The following is a 24162-nucleotide window of genomic DNA, read 5'->3' as shown; positions in this document are numbered from 1 at the left end:
CTGTAATACATACCACTCCTGTGGATGTAAGCTGAATGAGGATTTTCTTCCAAGGAATGCTACTAGTCTAAAGAGATTTTTTTGGATATGAGACCCACTACCATTAGACTTTTATATAGCACATCATTAACCTTAACATGCTGTCCCAATTTTAGTGGATTAGCTGTTCAGCAACTCAGAGAAGCTGTTGCAGGTCTTTTCATGAAGAAGAAGAAGAAGAATGAGGAGTCCTATAGTATTACAAATTATAGGACATAACTGGCAAAATATTCAAGTGTCCTCCTGAAAAAAATCTGTGTTCAGCTAAGAACTTACAATAAAGGAAAATGTTTGTTTCCCATTTGGATTTGTTTCTTGTTCGTATTTGTTGTTTTCAATCATTTTTAGATAATGACTTAAACATTGAGCATACAGCATTTGATCCTGGTGTCTTTTGGAAGCATGGCTAATAGGTAGATGTGGCAAAAGGGAAAATACTTCTGAGTTAGCTGACACCAGAGCATACATGCTATTCTCTACTCTGGCCAACTAGCAGGAATAGGCACTGTTGCTTCTCTTTCGACCGCCACTTTGCTCTCGGGGGTTTCTCGCCGCTGTCCCCCGCCCCTCCCCGGCCCCCCGGGACCCTCCGGCTAGCTGTCCCCTCTCGGGGCCGGGGTTTTCCGCGGTCCCGCTGCCCTGGGCTCACCAGGCAGCGTCTGGGTTAGCACGGTCCGAGCTGCGGCGCTGCCTCAATCGCCGCTAGGATTCGAGATAAAGAGACCAAGAGAGACCAATGGTATGCTTGTCCAGATAGATTGTATTGCCTGAAGCGTTGCAGGGACCAAAGGCCCTGGGCTATTGCCCAGATACAGTTTTATACAGCAAAATTAAGAGATAAGGTCTTAAACAATAGAGACAGTGTTCAGCTAAGGCACATCAGAACCACCCCAGGGGCCAGGTCCAATGGGAACTGCTCAGGGGTGGGGAGAAGGGGGTCTACAGAGGAATGCTGAAGCGGGACTTTCCCGAAACAGTGGAGCATACATAAATGTATCTTTTACCTCAGTTTACCATTCCCAAGGCCTTTCTAATACAATGGGGCATACATGAATGTATCCTTTTCCTCAGTTTACCATTCCCAAGGCCTTTCTAAAACCTTCCTCCACGCTACCATGCCAGCATGACAGCAACAGGCACTTTGCAAAGTAACTCACAAAATTATATGAACTGTAGAATGAACTGCAGAATGAATTAAACAATAAAGCAATATTGCATCCAAGGAAATGAATGCACCTGTAATGTATTTGCACTAGACAGAGGTTCAGCGACTCCTTATATTCTCTTTTTCCTGACAGAACTTAAACACAGTATCATCTCTGCTTCAGATAGTCTTGGAATTGCAGATAGATGATGACATGTATTAATCGGAAGTTGCCCTCTTCTGATGTTCTTATCCAGACATCTCTTTCTAGTAACTTTTTGGTTGTAAGATCCTGGATCAGCTACAGTTCAACTCAATTTGATATGATACTGCCATTTACTTTTCCATAGATAATTAGTCCCAAAATGCAAAATATCAAGATAGAGGTAAATTAAAAATTACCTCCTTCAAGACAGAAAAGAAGGCTGCAGCTGTTCAAATTACAGTGAATAAAAATGACACAGTTTGTTATAGTAACAATTATTTTGCCTTGAATGCCTCACTTATCCCTATCTTTAAAGGATGCATTGGGGTCAGCTTCTTTTTAGAAGTGAAAAAAGGATGTTTTGTGCACCGTCAGTAAGAGTTGTTTAAGGCCTTCACAGGTCTTTCTCTCTTAAGCATTTTGAAACCTTCTGTTGATACTTCACTGAGCCTCCAGGCTTTCCATATTAGTGAAGATTCTGTCTACTTTGCAGCCAGGAGAAAAAACCCAAGGCACTCTGAAATTAACCATCTGCCTTCTTGGAAGCAGGTTAACAACTAAAGAGACAAGTCTTGACTGACGATTTACACAAGAAGATTATGTCTCTGTAAGTAAGCCATAATGCTGGTATAACAGGTTTGGTATATTATCTCTAAGTGTGGAGAGCCTAACAGCCTGCAGAACACCTACTTCATCACAAACTGGAGTTTACAAGAGGTTTTCAGCTGCAGAGATGTAACCGTGTGGGACTTGCTCATGGCGAGTAACACAGGTTCCCTAATAATAGATGCTGCTACAAAGATGATGTACTAAGGTCAGCGTTTCTTTAAAAATTCATAATCTAGAACTTTGCTCCCTCTGACTACAGTAGCAGAACTGTGGCTGACTGGGGGGAGACCAGAGTGCTTCCCCAGAATGCACCCCAAAGAAATTGCCCAGGTTGTTTGGCACTCTCAGACAATGGTGTCAGCGCCCTTGCAGGGCCAGCCTGGCTTTCTGCTCTGTGCAAAGGCTTGAGCCCACAAAGTCTCAAATCCTGGTCCCAGCTCTGCTGATAGAATTTGAGGCAATCCTTTGCTGGCAGTTTACAATCAGTATCTCAGTTATTCCATCTGCAAAATAGAGATGAAGACTTCATCTGTGGAACACTCTGAGACCAACTGAAAAAATTGCCAAATAAGAACTAGATTTTATTACTGTAAATAACAGTATCTCCAGGTCTACAGGGATGCCATATTACAGAGCCTCTTTCTTTCCAGAATTATATAACTTTATTAGTTCTTTCACTGTTTTCTTTAAGGATACTTTTGGCAAACCTCTCAGGAATTAAAAAGTTCCAGGTCCCATGCCATATTGATAACACAATGCAAAAGCCTGAACAAATACTTTTCTTTCTATTCCCTCTCCACCCTCCTGTTGCTGAAACAATATGAGGTTGTGTGATAAAAGAAGATCATATTTGCTGTTCCAGAAAGACAGAGTTTTGTCCCTGCGCTACAGCTAGACTGTACATAAAAGGTCATTTCCAGGCAAAAGACACAATTTTAAACTAATTGAGTTCACACTGGAAAAGTCTTCAACATGGAGAAGTTAGATAATGCAATTTGAGAAAGACCAAGCTCATTTCTAAGGACAGAAAAGAGCTGACTGAGACAGCACAGTTTGGTTTCTGTTTTATTTTAGGGCCTGACCTCTGTTTAAGTATTTGAGGCAATTGTAATGGTCCATGTTCAACACAGCAAAGAGCCAAGTGCTGCAGCAAGCACTAAATTGTTAATGTCACGAATGATCAATATAGTTTTAAGTTCAATATCTGTCTGTGAAATTCCCATTCCATGGTTATATGCATTGATGGGTGCACTAAGGAATTATGAAGAGCAAGGTAGGACTTCTTAGCTTCAAAAAGTCCAGATGAATGTCATTTTAAAACCCTTTACACTGCTTACATTTATGTCCCTTATATTACTTATGTATGTCTGTAGGGAGCGCTGTGCTCCTGGACAGTTTAGATGAATGGAGACGAGTGATCTCTGAAGGCTGCTCTTAGGATATAAGATTTATTAGGGATGGAGAAAGGTCTTGCTTGGAGCTGCCAGACGCAGCACGTGGCAAGGCTTAAGGGGATGGGGGAGGGGAAAGACAAGAGGATGCTCTAGGAGACGGTGGAGGTCCTAAGAAGGGGGAAGATCCAAGAGGGGGGGAAGTTCCAAGAGAGGGGAAGTTCCAAGAGGGGGGAAGTTCCAAGAGAGGAGAGGAGAAGTTCCAAGATGGGGGAAGTTCCAAGAGAGGGGAAGTTCCAAGAGGGGGGAAGTTCCAAGAGAGGAGAGGAGAAGTTCCAAGATGGGGGAAGTTCCAAGAGAGGGGAAGATCCAAGAGGGCATCTGGCCCCTTGGAGACCCCTTATCAGGGGGCTTCAAGGTGGGCTGGAGCAAGACTTGGACCAATGGGGTCACAGACACTTGATGTTTCAGGGGAGGGTTACAGGTGTAGGATGAACCATACATTTTGGGGATTGAGATGGAACAGTCCATTTGACTTTTGGACTTATCTGTAGGTAAGGGTATTGTCCAGCCAGTATGGAGGATTGTTTTCATCCTGGCTGTATTATTATGAATAATTATATTTATCCATCCTTCCCGACATATGTCCTTATGTCAATAATAGAAAATTGAATCTCTAATACTGATCATACTGGTTTTTATCCAGAAAAAGCTCTAATTGGGATTTCAGTTCAGAGACAGAGGAGAAAAGGGACCTCTGTAAAGAATTATGCTGAGATTGTTAAAGTTCAGTGAATTAGCATCTTAATAGCTTCTGTATGGTCAGTTTTGAACAATCTCTATGCTTTAGGCCTGACCACATTCCTCAGCCTCTTTCCTTCTCTCCCTCTGATCCCTCAGACACCTTTTCTTTAAAAGAGTTATGGCCTATGCAGCATTAGCTGTTCTTAGGACTGCAGAATAGTCCCTGCATATCTCTTGGTACTGCTTGGAGAAGCACTGTAGGCAACTGGAAGAGTCCTTCACTTGAATTTTGTCATGCCTTGAAAAAACATGAAGGTGGCTACCAAGTCTTAGATATTACCAAACAGTCTCACTAGAAACAGACATTGTTGTGGTTACTGAAAGCACTACTTTCAAATATTTCTTTTAAAAAAACCCAACCATGTAAATACAAAGGACAAAATGAATAAAAAATAAACCAGCACACATCCTACAGGAAAATCCTGACATAATAATATTTTTGACTCCAGATAACTTGCATTTTGCAAAAAAAGAAAAAAAAAAATCTCAAGGAAACAAAAATAACTACTCAATAAGAATTGAATGAGTATTTTCATATTATAATTTCACAAATAAAATAGATGTAAATTACTACAGGATGCTTATGCCTGCCTCACAGAGATATTAGATGGAAAGGAGGGAAGTGTCTTTTTAGGATCTTTTTAAAACAGCAGCAACTTTTCACTTGATGTTTAGCTCTTAGAAATTACAGAAATTACACAGCTAAGAAAAGTTGTTAGAACAAAATGGCAAAATCAAACAGGTATAGAGAAAAGAAAGAGATAAAAAAAAAAGGCTGTCCAAAAAACAGGTTTGAATGGAATTGTCTACTTTGATGTTCTTTTAAAGGGAACCCCTTTTCAGAAGTTGTATTTCCTGAAAATCAGGTTAATTTATGGTATCTAATGATATTATCCTTCCTCTCAAACTGAGAGATTCAGCATCAGCAGAGGTTTAGATTTCTGATACATCCCTATGACATATGGTCATCCCTATGGTTTAGCCTTTATTTTTGTGGGTTTTTATTTTGTGAACACATGCCAGACAGAACAAATAACCCCATAAACCTTTTGTCCACTGAGAGGAAGCCATTTTGCTATCAGTCAGCACAAAGAACAAGCAGAGAAGCCAGTGCAAATAAGGCAGGACAGAGCCTACAGGCAGGCTAAACCGAAAATTTGTGTTGTTCCTAATATATGTATAAATAAAAAAAAAAAAATCATTATTTCTTCAACTTTGGAGATGAAAACGGTAATATATTTGAAACACTGACCAAGTCATGAGCATTGCTTTTCTAGTAACTGTGAGATGAAAAAAAACCAACCAACTCTATAAAATTATTAAGATCATTCCTTGCTGGAATAGCAAAGGCCAAAGAAAAACAGTCAGAAAGGTTGACTTCCAGAAAGACTAGCAAAAAGATATCATTTAGAATCTGGTCTCTGTTAAAAAGCTGGAAATAAAAATGCTGTTTTGAACTGAGTACAACTTTTCCCAAGCTTTTAACAGACACGGCTGGTTTGTTACTGTAGCATAGCTATTATTTAGAGGCTTGTCAAAGGCTGTTTTATCTAGTAGATTCTACAGACAAGTTTTGTGATAAACAGGAGGAGGTATAGAAGCGGCTCTGACTGATGGACACTGAGTTCAGTGTCTCGCAGGTGTGACTGTGTGGTGACATCCCCTGGGAAATGCTCATCTGTTTGCAAATCTGCCTGCATGCCTGCCTGCCTGCAGACAACAGAGATGTGGATGGAAATTACTGCCAGAGACTGATGAATTCCCAGTTAACACAGGGCCCTTGATTTTTCTTGACATAGTGAAGGGACGGCTCTGCTGGCATGCTGACCTCCCTCTCTGGTGATTCAGACTCATATATTCATAATGATGGGCAAACCTCCCATGCTTCTGTTTTGAGCTTAGAGACACATCAGACTACTTTGAATTGGTGAACTTTTTCTTCCTGATTTAAACATGTTTGTTTGCTTTTCCCTGAAGGGAGGTTCAATGTGAAATAGAACATGTTCTTTTTCTAGCTAATCAGAAACATATTCCTGGTGGTGTTGAATGAAGAACATACCCAAAAGGTAAGCAGGTACAAGTGGTCCTTTTGTGCACAGACACAGAGATGCACTCTCAGCAGGCTTCCTCTGGTCTGGAGTCAGATGGAGTGGAGATTAGCAGGAGGAAAGAAATGAGACTTTGGATAACTCTCAGTTTATCATGTGGACTCTGAGTAGGAGAGCTATATAGGGTAAATACCCTACATTTACATTGGGGAATTACCGTTTCCTTGTCATCTCCCTCCTCTTTCTCCTCCCCACACTGAGTTTGATTCTCTTCTCCCTTTCTCTACTTGTTTGCTTCATTCACATGCTTGAAGTATTTCTTGTTTGGTCCCATGTCCATCAGATGACCTTTACAACACACAATGTGAGTTAAGAGCTGCGTGAAAATCTCTGCATGGTCGTTGCTTTCATACAGTTGCATAGCATGTAGGTAGCATCTCTTAGTATTTTAAACATGCTGAAAGGATTATGCTGGCTTCATTGCACACAGAGCATTTCACTACATTTATCCTCTGTTTTTCCAATAAGAGATATGAACCCAGTGATTTCAAAAACCTGTCTTAAAGGATCATTTCTTAGACCCCAGAGTTCACTTACTCAGTGGGGCTGTTTCCCAGAGAGGCACTAATCCTGAAAGAACCCTGATGGGAACAGTGGATGATAAATTTCTACAGCTGTACTGTAATATAAATTCAGGACAAGAAAGTTAAATGCACTTCTGTCCTTTTTTGCAGAGGTACCTCATCACAGAGCAAGGGAAAAATAGCCCAAATTCTTATTGGCTCCCATACATGTGGGCTTTGAAGGCAATTCTTAGTTCCACATGCCCAGTGATCAAAAAGATGGCAAGACTTCAGAGAAGCAAAAAATGGCTGGGAAGAGCAATACCCAGAGGAAAATGAAGGTGATAACATATAAACTGGTAAAAGAATGAGAAATATTTAAACACAAAGAGTAAGATGGGTAATATTAATATAATACGCAAGATAGAATAGAATCACCAGGAAAAAAAAAAAAGACAAGAAAAAGGTTGGTATTAGGGAAAACTTCATTAAACTGAGCTCTGTTTGTTGTTTAATAAGTAGATGGGCAAATGCAGTAGTGGAAACCCTGGGAGATTTAAAATGAGACAAGGAGAAGTACCATCAGCATGCAGAAGGGAAGATTATTCTACTGCTGGGAGGTGGAATGAACCATTCATTAGAACATTCATCTGTAATATCTTAATTGGCAAAGTGACAGCAAAAAAAAAGAAGTGGGAGGTAGAGGCTGATGCTTTATTTTAATTGAAAAGAAAAAGGAGTTACACCAATTAGCTAGGAAAAGACAATGGGGACCTCCCTGATACTAATTCTAATGAATTCAGTCTATGACAACTCAATGAAATATCTTCTGTCATTGTGTTATTCAGAGAGAATATTTGCTATTAAAATTTTATTGCTATCCTTTAAAATTTTAGATTTTATTATTAGTATGCTAGAACTTTCTTCACAAAATATTGACAAAAGAGCAGAATTTTCTGAGAATCTGAGAATTATTTAAGTTGAAAAGAACCTCTGAAGGCCATCTAATACAAGTCCCTGCTAAATGCAGATCCTTCTTTAAAGCTAGAACAGGTTGCTCAGGGTAGTACACAGCCAAATCTAGAATATTTCCAAAAATTAAAATGGTAATATTTCCTTGAGCCTCCTGCTTCAGTGTTTGATCTCCTTTGCTGTGAATTTCTTTTTCTGGAATCAAATCAGATTTTCACTTGCTATGTCTCTTCTCTTGTGCCATTAAATTGTCCCTTAAAATGACACCGTAACTATAAGATATATAAAATGAAAGTTAGAAAACAATAAGGACAGATTAAGGCATATTTTAAGATTAGGAAGTCTTTACAAGAATTTGAATTCTTCAGAAATCTCTCAGCCATTCTAGAAACACTTTTCTAGAATGAAAATTTCTTTCTGTCTGCCTGTAGTTCTGTAATAATTTGTGAAAAATTTCTTTTAGTGGCTTTCTCTGACCCCAAGCTCATAGTAGTAAATTAAAACCCCAAGTAAAATACCAGTAAACAGATCCTTGAATAACACTGATCAAGTAATGCATGTCTAAACATTAACTGAAAATAAATTAAGAAAAAAAATGGTGTATTTAAGATTACTAAGAGGGTAGCACAGTGTGGCATGGTGACATACAGGTAGTAAACCTAATCAATTTGTAAGTCAAGTTGATTTACAAAAAAATATAATGAGACTGAAAGCAGGCAGTGAACAGTGGCAATAATTATGAAATTCCCTATTGAGACAAGTCCTATTTCTTGGCACACTGGTCTTGGTTAAATTGGTCCATGGACAACCTAAACAAGAATCACCAGACAAATGTCAATATTTGAAGTGAGAGAACAACAGGCATTTTGGATAGCAAGCACATTTTCTTTGGGTCACCCACCTTTACAGCTCCATGTTGTTCAAATATCAACAATATATATTTTAAGAGAATATGTATGTGTCAGACTAGGAGCACAGGTCTGTCAGAAGGATCATCCAGCAGTTTAGAAGAAGTTGCGAGTCTTTTCTCCAGCCTAAAAACTGAGGCATCCTAAAACCAGATTCTTCCTTTTTTTGTTTCTTTCTTTATTTTTTTTTTTTCAACTGTACTGAAATACTGTGTTTGTTCTTTCTAAACTACCTTATGACATTTCTATATGAGCTATAATACAATAGGTTTTGGACACATTGATGTAAGCTTACTCTGGTTAAGAATATATCAAATTCTACATTTACCTCCACTATTCATGTCTGTGCCTCAGAATTTTTCAGGGGCTTCACTCATATGTTACTGATAATTTTCTCCACTTTCGTTTGCAGGGAGACAGCCCAAGGAGCTTGGCCAGATAAGTGTCTCAGGGATATTTACAGGGGTGCTCACAGGGAAGAGACACGGGGTAAATGTATGGAGATGGTACTGAAAACATCTTTGTCATTTTAATAAGGAATAAAGGAGTGCTCATGCTCATCTCTCACTGACTTTCCCCACATTCAGTGACTGAATTCAGATTTTGTTCGTATCAGTCTGGGGATTTAATAATCTGTCACTGCCTAATGGCTCTGCATGCAATCAAACACAGATATTGTGCTATATAGAATTCACCATAACATTTTATGCTGGTTATTGTTACCACTGTGTCTGTCAGCTTGAACACCTGCTGTTTGGGGAAGTAACTGCCAGTTCTGACATCTGAATGCAATCCGCAAAATTATAACCATGCATCACTCAAAACATCCATTTCCAAGACACAGTCCAAGCATCATCATTTCCTTGGTTGGTTGCCTGTTAGTATCATTTGTACTAAGATCTTGGGGATAAGTAGAAAAAGTTTCCAGATCTACAGCCATATACCCTAATTCTCAGACCACAAGAAAAAACATTACAAGTGAGGGGGTGAGGGGGGGAAATTACATTTTTTAAGCTATGAAATGATTCTAAAGGTAGGAAAAACAAAGCCTTAGTTTTAGGGAGTTTGTCCATATGTTGGGTAGAACAAAGCAGAGAACTATCTTGATTATCTTTTTGTTAAGCAGCCAGCTAAAATTTTGCATGAAAAATCATAAAGCAAATTTTGCAATATTTTCTCAGTTTTGTGTGAGGAGAAAAAAAGAAAATTCTCATTTAAAAAAACCAACAAATCTTAGATTTGTTAAAAAGTTTTCTTTCTCTTTTAAGGACACATGAACAACACACTACTTTGAATAGACCTTCAAAGCAATACCTAAATAAGAACATTTAAGTGATTTTGAGAGTAAAAGTGAGCCCCATGGATTTACTTGGGGAAGGTAACAAGAAAGGATTTAGCACCCATTTGAAATGTGGACAATCCTCCATCATGTGACATGGCAACAGAGGAAAATAACTTTCAACCCAAAAGAGACGTATTTGGCCTGTGAAGTTTCCTACCTTGTCTAAAAGCAGCCCTTGTCCTAAAGCCACCCCTGTGTATCTGCTAATACAAATAATGGAGATAGCTTTGTACAGAAAAGAGGTTTAGAGGGTTAAAGGTTTTGAGCAACAAGGAAGAGCCTTCTTATTTGTAATCATAAAAGTAAAAATCTCATGTTCTTAATCCTGCTTTGGTTGAAGCTTTAAAATACTTTCATGCTGGTTTTAAGGCTTCATTGCTACAACTTATTGTTGCAGTTTTGCCCAACCTGTTAAATACAGGCTTAACTGCAGCTGCTAAAATATTTGTAAAGTCTTACAGCAAAATGGACTTGCACAGATGAAGACCAGGAGGAAGGCTATTAGTGATTCAAATTACAGGTCTCCAGTCCCAAATTCACTAGTGAATAAACAATTTGGTAAACATCAGAACTACATAGGCTGCTGAAAATCCTCTCTTTTTACTAGCACTAGGATGAATGAAGGTTTGTTAACTGCACCCTTGGTATGGATCTGGGTACTCCAATTACTCTGGCATTGAGTTAAATTACCTTAAGTGAATTGAATCTGCTAAGTAGAAACTCAGCATCTTAGCTTGGGTGACTAATCTAGTCTTCTGCTTTCTGGACAAACTGAACATTGATGTCATTCTTCTGAAATTAATGGCCTCAATTATTTGGGGTGGCTGCTGGGCCAGTGATTCAGCTGGACTTCATCTGAAATGTCTGTGAAAATGAAGTTTTCAAAAAGCATTTATTTTAAGATAGACATCATTATGTCACCTAGTAAAACTAAAAAAAAGCACCCACACATCTCTGCAAGAATTAACAATGAGATCGTCCTTTAAAGCCATAACATTGTAAGAAAAACTTCCTGCCAGGAAAGTCAGGAAACATTTGGCCAGAAAGACATATCTTATGCTGAAGTCTGGGAGCTTCTTTCCAAGTGGAATTAATTCCACTACTCAAACCTTTCAGCTACTCAAGAGTGAATATGTAAGCTAAATCATCATCATCATGTTTCCCAGCTGCCCAATACATTGAAATCCCTCCAGCATTTCATGGAAGAATGTTTTCTCTTGTCCATACTGAATAAAGTTCTCATTAGTTAAAAAAAAATCCCTTTCTGAAAATATTCTGCCTGAATAATTTTAAAAGCTTTTTTACACAAGTCCTGGGTTTCACCAGAAAGCCCACAGCAATAATTTTTCACTACTTCAACACAGAGAATTTCAAATGTTTTGTTCTTTCACTGAGACTAGGAGGACACAGGTTCAGAAAATTGATTTCATTATATTTTTCAGCCATTGCAACAAAAATGGTTAAAAATCCAGAACAGGTTAAATGTTCATTCTCAAATAAATGAGAAACAAGATAATAAAATACCTCAGACTAAACATTTACACATTGTCTGCTTGGGCTGGAGTGCACGGACATTTGAGTTCTTTGGATTTCTGGTGGAGTCTTATGCTACAGCAAAGCATTTGGCTGAACTGCCAATGGCACCAGTTTACTCAGGAGGTTGCAGGCATCATTCCATCATTTCAAGATTCACATTGTCTGAACAAACATAAAAAATGTGGAAAAGAAGCTGAAGAATGTCAATGCAGCAGAGAATGAAACTGGACTTTGTGCTAGCTGGATGCCAATGCAGCATATTTCCCATCACACCCACACCTACTACTCAGATTGCGCAACATGCATTTTCTAGGAAGTGCATGTTCATCTGCTGAACAATTCAGCCTGAAGCATTTGGATTAGGAAGTTATAATGCCTATCAAAAAGGTTGAACTGCTTCCTCATATTTTAGCTGGACTAACAGCAAAATAATTTTAATATCAGGGAATATTCATCTGAATTGCAGGCTACAAACTAAGTCAGCTTTTTTTTCCTGAGAAGTAAACAACATCAGAGACTTAAAAAGTCATAAAGCTCAGTGCTACTGATAGTTCCAGACTTCCTAGCAACATATGAAAAAATCCAATTCTGTTGTACTAATGATGGAGGAGACAAAGAAAGGTAAAAATCTTTTTTCTGTCTGCAGGTTGGATGTAGCAAAATTAAATTCTGCATAAACAGTAGAGCTGCTCCCTTCTTCCTCTCTGTCCCCTGGCCAGGTCTTGAGCCCTTCCTCCAGCTTTCAGAGACAATGCCAGCCCAGGAGACAGGAGAAGGAGAGAAACTTGCTGTAAGAATTGGTGATATTCCCCCTATAACAGGGTGCCTACCAGGATCCCCCTCAAAAAAGAGGCAGGTGGGAACTGGACATTACTGGGAAGCAGATCTTCCTGAGGCTGTGACTTCATTTTGGCTTAGTGCCCTGAGCATCTCAGTGAAAAGTGCTTGGTATATTGATCTGTTTCTAATGCTGAACCAGACCTAGGCTGAGATGGGTGTGCAGCCCTGGGGTGTCTTATCTCAACGCAACGTCTAGACTTTGCTGTTCATGTCATCATTTAGCTGCCATTACCATCTTCCTTGACCAGCGTGGGACATTTATTGTGTCCATTGGAATTGACCAACTGGCCAAAAGGGCCTGTAAGCTGGATGTTTGTACAGGGACTGTCTCCATGGGCCACTGTACCAGGGGCTGCTGTGTGTTACCTCAAAAATGCAAAAAGTGAATAAAGAAAAATTGCCAGGAAAAGGTTAGTAACACAACTGGGTCTACATTGTCCAAAGCCCAATATTACCTTGCTGTAAGAAATTGAAACCAATGCGCTTCTATGAGGCAGTTGAGCAAATGGGAGTTTTCATAGGCTGGATAGAGACTTCTTGATGCTGCTCAAGAGGAATTGCAGGAAAATCCCAAGTGGATATAAGAAAATATAGACAAGGCAGAATTTACTGAGAGACACCTTAGCTCCAGGACCTCTTCCAATGATACCCACAAATTAAACTATGGGTGATTGGATATCTCATTTTCCTTGTAGAATCCTGAGGGATAATACACAAAGCCATCAAAATACTTTATGCCCTGGTGTCAATAAGTGACACATCCCTCTGTGGATAAGGTGAGATGGAGTAAAAGTGCCAGAACACAGAGAGATCCTTGGCTTAAACACAGTGGATCCTCCCCACATCTATTTCTCTTCCTGGATAGCTAATTATTTTGACTAGAATAGCTCTCACTAGTAACAATAGTTATATTTCCTACTAATATTTGTAGTGTGAAACAAAAATGGTCAAACATTTCAATTGCTTTTATCACACAATCAGCATGCTTGGCAACAAGCTGCATGTAGATTCATAAGAGCATTCAGCTACTAACCCTCCTCTGAAATACTTATTTTTAGTGTTAGTTTTAAATGCAGTATGTACTGACCAAATTCTTGTTTTGTATTTTTGCATTCCCTCTGAATTTTCTCTTGCGTATATTGTTACTCCTTCTGTTCTCTCCTAACCTATTTTGAAATGTTATTGTTTGTCATTTTATAGCTGCTGTATTTCACCTCAAAATTGGCTGCATTTCAGTTGTGGTCACTCATTACATCTAGTTTATCAGTCTCTGAAAGACTATGGGGGAAAAAGTGTTGAAAAGGAATAAAAATCACTATTATTATTTTGGATGAATAGATCTTTCACTATAATGACATGCCATAAAGAAGACTAGGATAATTAAGTTTAATGAAGACTATTCACCATTTCTACCCACACTGAAAAGAATAGAAACATTTATTTTCTGAGAATGTGAGAATGTTTGCTGTCTCTGGACATTAGGCCCAAGAGATGCATGGCTGCAGCTAAGAAAAGTGCTGGTTAATAACTTGAGTCTTGAAAACATGATGTGCCTGATTCATAAGCCATGAGATTTTTGCTGTGACTGTTTGAATCTTCAGCAACTCACATATTTGCTACACACAGCCCCCAAAGAAGAGTGTTAGAGGCTAAACCATAGAAAAATCAGTCAAATTTAGTGCAGAAAAGCCAAGAAGATCTGGCAAGAGATCCCACACTTCTCACATCCCTCTGCTGCTAAAACATTCAGCCTATGTTCTACTTCCTGCAGCTTCCTTCAGGCTGCAGAAAGGACCATTTTTTAAGTGCTGAAAATGTAGGTCCCTGAAGAAAATTTAGATGCCAACGAGTTAGCAAATTTGTTGAAAAATCCCAAAATGGGATTGGACAGCTGATCACGAACAGCAGGAATAACAATGCCCTTTGCCTCAATTAATTTAAACAACTAATTTAAACTCCTGTCTGCTTTGGATCATATTTTTTGTTCTGAATGAACCCATGGTCTATGAATGTATCCTTTTCTATCCTATTCTGCCAATAATTTGTTGACTGCCCCTCCTGGGGGCAGGGGACAGTTGCATCTCATTTCCTTGGCCAGGGAATTTCCTCTTTTCCAGCAGTGCATCTGCCAGCAGCCATCACATGAGTATTTCAGTAGTCTGAAAGATTGCATGTCACAAGAGTTAGCTGGCCTGGATTTATCACCCATCAAAATCCTTATTAATTATTATGTAAGCCTGAACTAACATGAATACTGGCCTCCATTATGCATTAGATATGGATAAAACCCATTAGAAATAACCCTAACAGTTCTCAGGTAATCAAATTTTAAGGATGATCTCATTACCAACACACAGACTGTTTCATCACTTATTAGTGATTTTGTTTTAGATAGTGTTTGGGGAGAGTGTTTTGGGGATCCATTTGGGCTATGGAATTCTTTACGGGGGAGCAAACCAAGTTTTAAGATCATGTAGGTCAAAGGAATAAAAAGGCCACTTCTTCAGCCGAGTTATCTTCAAAACCAAACCAAACCAAAAGCAAAAGAAAGCAAAACAAAACTGTCCTTTTGCCTCCCATATATTAACAATGACCATTTCATCTGTCCACAGGGGAAAACAGATACTGCTTATTAGTACTTTACATATGTCCTAACACCTGCTGAATACACTGGCATACATTTACAGTGAATCATAGACACTTTCTTTATCATTTTTGCAAACCAGATTATTTTCTTTGATGCTATCAGCAGCTTTGTCATAATATAATACTTCTCTATTCTCATTTTTCAACATACTAAAAATAAACACGCAAGCCAGAACTAATAAAAAATCCAATAGAAGTATAAATAGGAATACATTTTTCAGAAACTTCTTCCATTCTTTATAAAAATAATTCTGTATGCATCTGGTCAGAGAAAGAGCATGTTGGTGGTCTTGGACTCCCCCATTGCCTACCTCAAAGTACAAATAACAAGAGAAACTTGATAAGCACCTATTCACAATGGGAACTGCTCAGGGGTGGGGAGAAGGGGGTCTACAGAGGAATGCTGAAGCGGGACTTTCCCGAAACAGTGGAGCATACATAAATGTATCTTTTACCTCAGTTTACCATTCCCAAGGCCTTTCTAATACAATGGGGCATACATGAATGTATCCTTTTCCTCAGTTTACCATTCCCAAGGCCTTTCTAAAACCTTCCTCCACGCTACCATGCCAGCATGACAGCAACAGGCACTTTGCAAAGTAACTCACAAAATTATATGAACTGTAGAATGAACTGCAGAATGAATTAAACAATAAAGCAATATTGCATCCAAGGAAATGAATGCACCTGTAATGTATTTGCACTAGACAGAGGTTCAGCGACTCCTTATATTCTCTTTTTCCTGACAGAACTTAAACACAGTATCATCTCTGCTTCAGATAGTCTTGGAATTGCAGATAGATGATGACATGTATTAATCGGAAGTTGCCCTCTTCTGATGTTCTTATCCAGACATCTCTTTCTAGTAACTTTTTGGTTGTAAGATCCTGGATCAGCTACAGTTCAACTCAATTTGATATGATACTGCCATTTACTTTTCCATAGATAATTAGTCCCAAAATGCAAAATATCAAGATAGAGGTAAATTAAAAATTACCTCCTTCAAGACAGAAAAGAAGGCTGCAGCTGTTCAAATTACAGTGAATAAAAATGACACAGTTTGTTATAGTAACAATTATTTTGCCTTGAATGCCTCACTTATCCCTATCTTTAAAGGATGCTCAAAACCGAAACAGAGTTGTGGCAGATGGCTTGCACATTTCAGAGGAAGCACAATGAATGGTTTCAGTTTGGAAATTCTGCATGGGACTGGATGTGTGCTGATATGTGAGAGCGGTGAGAGGAAGGGATTCAGACAAAGTCCCTGTATCTCTGACTTCTCTGGTGGTTGGTAATGTGTGTGGTATTCAGTAGAACATCAGCAATCATTCCAGGCTACAATGCTTTCTGGTGCCCCCAAGCAGTGCTTTGTAAACGCTGGGAAGATTTCCTCATACATCTGTTCATGGTTGTCACACGAATGAGCTATTTTTGTCATACCTGTGGACAGTAGTTATTTTCATTCTAGTTTATTTACTGTGTAAGTGGAAAAGGAATCCTTTTTTAGTCACTATTCAGAGCAACATTCTAAATTTTTTTCCACACAAGCCCTCTGCCTATCTTGGTATCTGGACATTTTAGTTCTCTTTTAGGTTAAAGGCAATTACATTGCTCATAACTTCAGCATCACTACCATACATACCATACCTTACATAGATCTTCATAAGCAGAAAAAAGAACTTATTTTCAAAGGTGAAGAGCTACAATGCAGACCCCACAACACACTCACACATGCAGACGCGCATACACACACTTGCCTTTAAATAGAAGGCTTAAAATATTTTTCATGAAGCATTATTGGGATTTGGAACTTCAAGCAAACGTTTCTGAAGACAGGCCAGCTTTTAGAATTCTTATTAGATATTCCTCATCAAAATCTAGGAAATCTGCTTCTATTGTCTTTGCTGCTTTTTCTTCCTCAACTTTAATCTAGTCTCTCCCACTTTTACATCTCGTGAACTGTGGAACAGACCTTCCTAAGTCATGGGATTCATGATATAGGAGAGCCAATATAACTGAAACATGCTGGGATTTCTCCTGTTTTGCAGGCTTTGTAACAGTCTGCAAATTCAGCTATAGTTTCAAGCCGACTTTATTTCCTTACTCCTCCTGCCAAGTGTCTCCTGTGAGACAGCACACTGTCTTTCATAATAATGGTATGTTTTCCCCAGTGAGCATCTTATAATATGCTGGAAGCTGTATATCACGTTCCGAAGTGCTGACAAATTAGTTTGTGTGAAGGAGAACACCATGCAGAGAAAATCAGGAGGCAGTAGTCCTGTGAACAACCACTCTTTCACAGAGATTTTCTTTTCATTTTTGGAAGAAAACAAGTTCTGAAGCAGAATTCATTGGCTCCTATCACAAATCGGATTCAGAATTCCAGGGTGATGTGAGGTGAAGTATAAAAGCTTTGCTATTTTTAGGCTATAGGAAGCATTTACACATCAGAATTAGGCAACTGGCATACGCATGTAAGCAGAAGCACACCTTGCATGCTTTCTTCCAGATTTATTTAAACATGTCACCATGCAGAAAAGCTGCAGCCTTTCTTGACCACATTAGAGTTTTACAGTGTCTGTGGTCAGAAGATAAATGGGCAGAAGACCGTGTCCTTAGTTTGATTTACAGGGACATTTTACACTATTCCCTTACCAAAGCAGGGTTTAAAAGGGGTCTATATCTGCTTTAAGACCAGACAAATGCACTGCCAACTTTAAATGCTTATGAAAATCAGGGCATTCACATTTGTGTCTCCAATTTCTCTAGCAGATATAAAATATTATTTCCTTTAATACCTTTATCTCTTATCTTTCTACAAGTGAAACTATGCTTCATTACATGGTTTGAATTACTGAATGCAGGAAAATCACCATCTTAGCTTCATGTGTGAGATGGTGTGACAACAAGAACACAAAACTGCAAAAGACCTTTGTACAGACCCTACTTAGATTCAGTGTTTCTACTGCCCTTCCAGTCTGACTTAATAATGTAGATGAACAGTTTAAGATCATAAGCAGCTCCTGAGAATATTTTTGTAAGGTGTGTTCTGAATCATGCCTGTATACCAGCCAGCAGTGCTGACTCTCTGCTGCTGCAAGTTGCCTCCCTTTCTCTGCATCTCCTCAGGACTGACAGAGTGTGGGAGGAGAGTTTGAGGCCAGAACCTCCCTGCCCTCTTGCCTCCTCCTTTAGGGGCTGGAGGTGGGAAAGCCCTTCTCTGGCTTCACTGGAGGAGCATGGGGAAGAATTGGCCTTGAATCTACACCTGTGTATCTCCTGTAAGATGTCTGATGTAGGAAGCTGTCGCTGTGGGACACGTGAAAGCACAACGCGGACCACCTGCTGCTTGCAAGGTAAAAAAGGGACGTTTATTATCTGACTCTGTCTTTTATACCTTCCCAAGGGTGACATTGGATTGGAGAGTGAATGGGCCACCTCTTCAAAGACATTGGACAAACCACCAGTACATCAAGTGTTCTCCACCCCCATAAAAGAATGTAAACAATATGTTGTTTACAGAAATTGTGTGGGAAAGTTCTCCAAAGGAATGTCAACTCAGAAGGCTTTAGGAAGTTTTAAGAATCAGGGTGACAGGAAGCAAAGCTTCCCATCTCAAAGGAGGCTGTTAAAAGGAGTCTGTTTCTCAAGGACAAAGAGTAGTATCCCTTTGGGAGAAGGCACAGTGGATACTAATAAGTATTTAAGCAAAGTTCAGGGAAAAGGAGCTAGCAGGTGAAGGGAAGAGCAAAGGTGGAATATTAAGCTGCACAGTGGCAGTCTCAATCACCTTGTGAATTATTATCAGAATCAGAAATCAGTGAGTATTGTAAGTCATGTGCTATTAAAGAAAGGCAAAGTTCATTCTTCGTTATGGCCCTGTGTTGAACCAGCAGTGGTTCCATGCATAGTTCTCAAGTATACCTGGAAAATATATTGTACATTCCATAGGGAAAAAAAAAAAAAAAAAAAAAAAGGAAAAATAAAATAAAATGGATACAATAAATTACCCACCAAACCATGTGCACAAAGAAAATAAAAAGACTGTTTGAACAGCTGGAATTTAAAACTTGTTATATCCCTGAGTTATTTATATTAATAAAGGAACAGCTACAATTAAAGTTAAAATTATCATACACACAGGAAGAGAAACAGTCCTGTTATTATGGCTACCAAGAACTCATACCCTGCGACTGTGCTGGCAAAGGGCTCTGTGTTATTGGTGGTAACTTTAGATAGACATAAAAGTGTTTTTAACCACAACCACTTGAAGCACATGAACCGCTGTCCCAGCCCGTGGGGATCAAGAGAGTGCAGGGCTGAGGCTGACGCATTTCTGCTTTCATATTCAGTCCCTTAATACTTTTCTGAAGCTTCAGTATTGAAACCAGACTAATGACATTCTCTGTAGCAGCCGCAAAAGTGGCTAGAAACAACCTAACCAAAATGTACATAGAGGGGTTTTTTATGTTGCCTCTGCAGTTGTTTCTGGACAGAACTTTACTTAAACCTAAGGGAGAAAATGTAGCCTTAAGTCTCTTGGGTTTTTTAAATAATAATCGTCTATTATGAGAAGTATCCAGGTTTTCACTCCCAGTCCTAAAGGAGAAAAAGCAGGTCACAAGGCAGCTTAAACCTTTTAAAATGTCATGAAATCTTTCCAATCTGCAGTTGGAAACCCTGACTGTGAGGAGCAGAGATTGTGGATGTGGATCATTGTAGCTGCACAGAGCCCTTGGAGAAGGTAGCAGAAATTCCTTAGGCAGAATCAAGCACAGAGAAAAAACCCTCAGTATCTGCAAGATCTTGATAAGAGAGATGCAGGAATTCAGCAGAACTGCTTGAAGTAAATACATTTGATCTAATGCTGTCTGAATTCTGATTCCACATTGCCAGTGGAGTCGGTATGTAGCAAGCGCAGGGAAGCTCCTCACTTTGGATGAAATGCTCTGGAGGTAGTAAACACTTTTATGTGGACCTCATCCAAGAATGACTGAAGTTAGTGAGGGCAGGATTTCAACCTCAAAGTAATTTATAAAGGTCAGTGAAGTAAAAAGAAAGACTGTTATTGATTTTTATGGGCTTTGAATGCACTTGTTTTTCACCTTTGGGAATTTTAGTCAGATCAGAACTTTGTAAGTCTGATCTGAGCAACAAGAAGTTGTCCTTTTGTTAGGTATTTTCCCACACCCAAAACCACTAAAAACTCTCCCACATTTCAGTATGATTAGCTGTTGCTGTTCAGGTCTGTGGAGAAGGTCTAACCAGAATAAATAAAACCAGGAGAGAAAGCTATACATTTTGGAATCATATTTCATCATTTATGCCACAATATGCATTTTTTTCCAAATGACATTTAATTGCTTTCTTCTGGGGAGCTCCGTTTAAAGCAAGGTTTTCCTAAATAAATCCAGAAGTTTCTACATCTCAGACAAATGACGCATCCTGCATTTAATCTGATTTCAAATAATTCCACTTGAAAACATGTTTTCTAATTTTTTTAGGTGAGTAAAATTAAGATCATCAGAGTTGAGAAAAAGGATTACTGTTTCCCAGTTCTTTCAGTCAAATTGCATGTTTCCTTTTTTGATTCTCTACGGGGTCTTTTTAATGGTCTGTAAATGAAGCACAAAACTCATATATTAGGGCAAGAAATGAAGGAGATACATCTTATGCATATGCTTAATAAGGGCTCAGGAAAGTAGTAGATATTCTGGAAAACCCTATCTTTCCTATCCCCTTTCTGCTTTCCACACACATGGAGCAAACTCTTCAAATGAGAGAGAATGGATATGCCAAGTCTAGGAAACACCTCCTATTTCCCACAGAAGGGTAGCTGAAGAACGTTATGCAATTTGACATGCTGCACCTGAAAGTTAAGAACTGAAGAAACATTCATGGTACAGCATTCAATGACAACTGCAGATTCACTTGTTTCAGCTCGAGTAGCCAGTTGTATGGACTGTGGTCTGTCCTCCTTCAGACAGGCAGTGGTCCCAGAGAGCTTGGCCAGGCACCGTAGAATTTTCCTGTGGAACAGACTTTCCCATAAGTGCTGCTGTATTTCTTATGCAAAACATTCACTATTGCCTTAAGTCCAAGGCTGCCTTCTTGTGGAGTCCATTATTGTCCTCCTGTGCTTCCATTCCCTGCATGCAATTCAAGGTCATTGACTTTGGTGGATGGGCAGGTGTTGGATCAGAGCTGCTGAGGCTCTCAGCTGTGATGCAGAGCTCTGGTTAAGCTCCTCTGTGGAGCCTGTGTGGAAGGCAGGAGCTGCCTGCCCCTGCACTAAGACTTGAGAAGTTTCAGAGAAGCTGCTTGGATCCTTTGGGTCATGGAGCAGGCTCCTGTATGCAGGAGTGCTGCAGCTTTGCTCAAAGGTAACTGGGGTCTAGACCAAGAGGGAGCAATTATCAACTGCTGCAGGGAATTTGCATTACCAGAGCACATAGTACCTGTATAAGCGTTTATTTTGAATAGAGTTAGGCACTTATTTTCCTCTTCTTTTTCCCTTCTTTTTTTTTTTTTTTTTTTTTTTTTTTTTTTTTTTTTAAAGTGAGCAGTAGATGTGGTAAAAGAAATGGAGCTCTGGAGGCAATGAAATAGACAAAAATTTGTTCCAAGATCAACTGAAAGAATTTTGAAGGCTAAAAGGCAATTTTCCTCATTCTCCTTGTATGAAACATTTGTCTACGGAGACAAATGTGCCAGAGTAGTCTGCTGTCGTGGTTTGACACGGAAAAAGAAATTTTCTTAGAAGGAAGAGGTCAGTTTGGATATTGACCAATTGAAGGTGGACACACCTCTGAGAACACAGAGGGGTTAAAAGCAAAATTCTCAGGAGAACTCGATCTCTTTAGTTTCAGTCAGCATGCAGTGCAGACTCTCCCCTGCCCGGCGACGAGCTGGATGGGGGAGGGGAAAAGCCATGTGGCCTTGGGAGGTAGGCCCAAGGGTGCAGGGACTGGGACCAGGCTGGCCCCCTGCAGATGGAAGGGTGGAGAAAACTGAGATGTCTCCATTCCCCCCGCACCCCGTCAGAGTCTCTCTCTCTCTCAAGAGAAAGAGACAGAGGCAGTTTTGTCAGCAGTACACTGCAGGGAAGGAGAAGAGTGGGGGGGGCCTCAAGCTGCCCAGCTGCCTGTGGAAACCAGAGCCTGGGCAGTGAGCCATCCTTGGGAGTTGGGACTTTTAACCCTTCCTTGAGAAATGAAAGCTTTGTGAAATTTTTCTCCTCCTTGACTTGAAAGAGAGGAAGAGAGACAGCTTAAACCCTAGGATGTCAGAAAGAGAAATTCTAGGTGGGAGGAGATGATGGAGTAGCTTTTGGCTAGACTTTTTCTTGGTAGTCACAGACTAAACCAATCTTCTCCTCCAAGAGAGACTGTATTTTAAGAGGATGCTGGTGGGCCAAAGAGACCTGCTTCAGCTGAGAAAAGACAGAAGTAGAGCGAACAGAGAAAAGTTAGGGAGGTTTGTGGTGGTACCCCCTGTCTTCAGAGAAGAAGAAGAGAAGATCTCTGTTCTTAGACCCTCGGCCCAGGGGAAAATGGGGGGGACTGTAGTCCCAAAAATGAAAAACTGAACTGCTGTTTTTTCCCCTCTTGGCAGGGCATCCTTGAAAGGAAAAATCCTAAAAGCAGTCTGTCTATCCATGCATTGGTAGTGAGAGCACTGTGCATGGGAAAGGAAAAGGGTCACCATGGAAAACTTTTTCTCCAGGCGGTGCCATGTGTGACATGGAAACACATGATGTGGCATCTGTGTTTCTTGGGGGGTCTGTGGCACAAGAGAGGCTCCTCTCTTCCTCGATGGACTGAGTATCGATTGTCTGGAGGGTGGAAACCTGATTGGGGTCCAGATTGTGTCTCGCTGTGGTTTGTTGGAGTTAGGTAGTGGAAGGAGGAATGCTTTGCAGAGTTTTCATTTTAATCTTTGTGTGGGGGTTTTTTTCTTTCTTTTTTACTTTTATAGTAGTAGCTTAATAAAGTTTTTTTCCTTGTTATTAAGCTTGTGCCTGCTTTGTTCTGTTCTCGATTTCGTTTCACAGCATTCAATTGAGAGATTGCATTTTCATGGGGGCACTGGCATTGTGCCAGTGTCAAACCATGACATCTGCTTTGACATTTTTACTTCTGGTCCTTTTTCATTAGCATACCTTATAAATAAGGAAGCACAAAAAGCTTCTTTTAAAAGCAATGATGACAAAAGGGTGGATTAAAATGCTTTGTTTCAGAGTAAATTAAATATCTGGAGTTGTCCAAAAATACCTGTTTGTTGTTTCTATTCTGACCTCTCCAAATGGAATCTAAATAATATTTCTCCAACTTTTTCCACTCACACACCAAGAAAAAAAGCCTTTATTCTTCCTACTGTATTCAGAAGTTGTCAACCATACATGAATTATGTGAGCTATCTTGAGGTACAGTTATGTGACCTAAAATCTATAACTTACCGGGCCAAATACCAAGCATTCTGTATGCTTGAACAAAGATTATTTTGCATTTTAATGAAAAATATACTGCAAGTAAGCTGAGGATTTAGAATTTTCTTATTCTCCTACCTAGAGATACTGTGAACATCAAACACAGATAGAAGTTGCAGTTAATAAAGTTTAGAAACTTCAAAAAAAAAAAGAGAAATTGCTTTTTTAAAAAAGCAAATTATTTTTTTAAAATGGCATTCTTTTAATTCTTAGAGATTTCTGAGCCTATTAAATATTTCACAGGGCACTGGGGAGCTCCCATGTCTAGTTCTGGTGAGACAGTGGATCTGAAACCTGACATCGGTTCAGACTGGTTTATTGCAGGTGCCACTTGGATATTTATAAATCAATGGGACCAGATGGGATCCACCCTAGGGTGATGAGGGAGCTGGCAGATGTGCTTGCGAAGCTGCTCTCCATCATTTATCAGGAGTCGTGGCTCACTGGTGAGGTCCCGGACGATTGGAAACTGGCCAATGTGACACCCATTTGCAAAAAAGGTAGGAAGGAGGATCCTAGTAATTACAGGCCAGTTAGCCTGACCTCAGTACCAGGTAAGATAATGGAACAGTTCATACTTAGTGCTATCACACAGCACTTACAAGATGGCCAGGCTATCAGACCCAG

This window comes from Lonchura striata, chromosome 24 (assembly GCF_046129695.1).
Source record: "Lonchura striata isolate bLonStr1 chromosome 24, bLonStr1.mat, whole genome shotgun sequence".
NCBI lineage: Eukaryota > Metazoa > Chordata > Aves > Passeriformes > Estrildidae > Lonchura > Lonchura striata.
The sequence above is the reverse complement of the archived record's forward strand: the minus strand, read 5'-3'. Positions refer to the sequence as shown.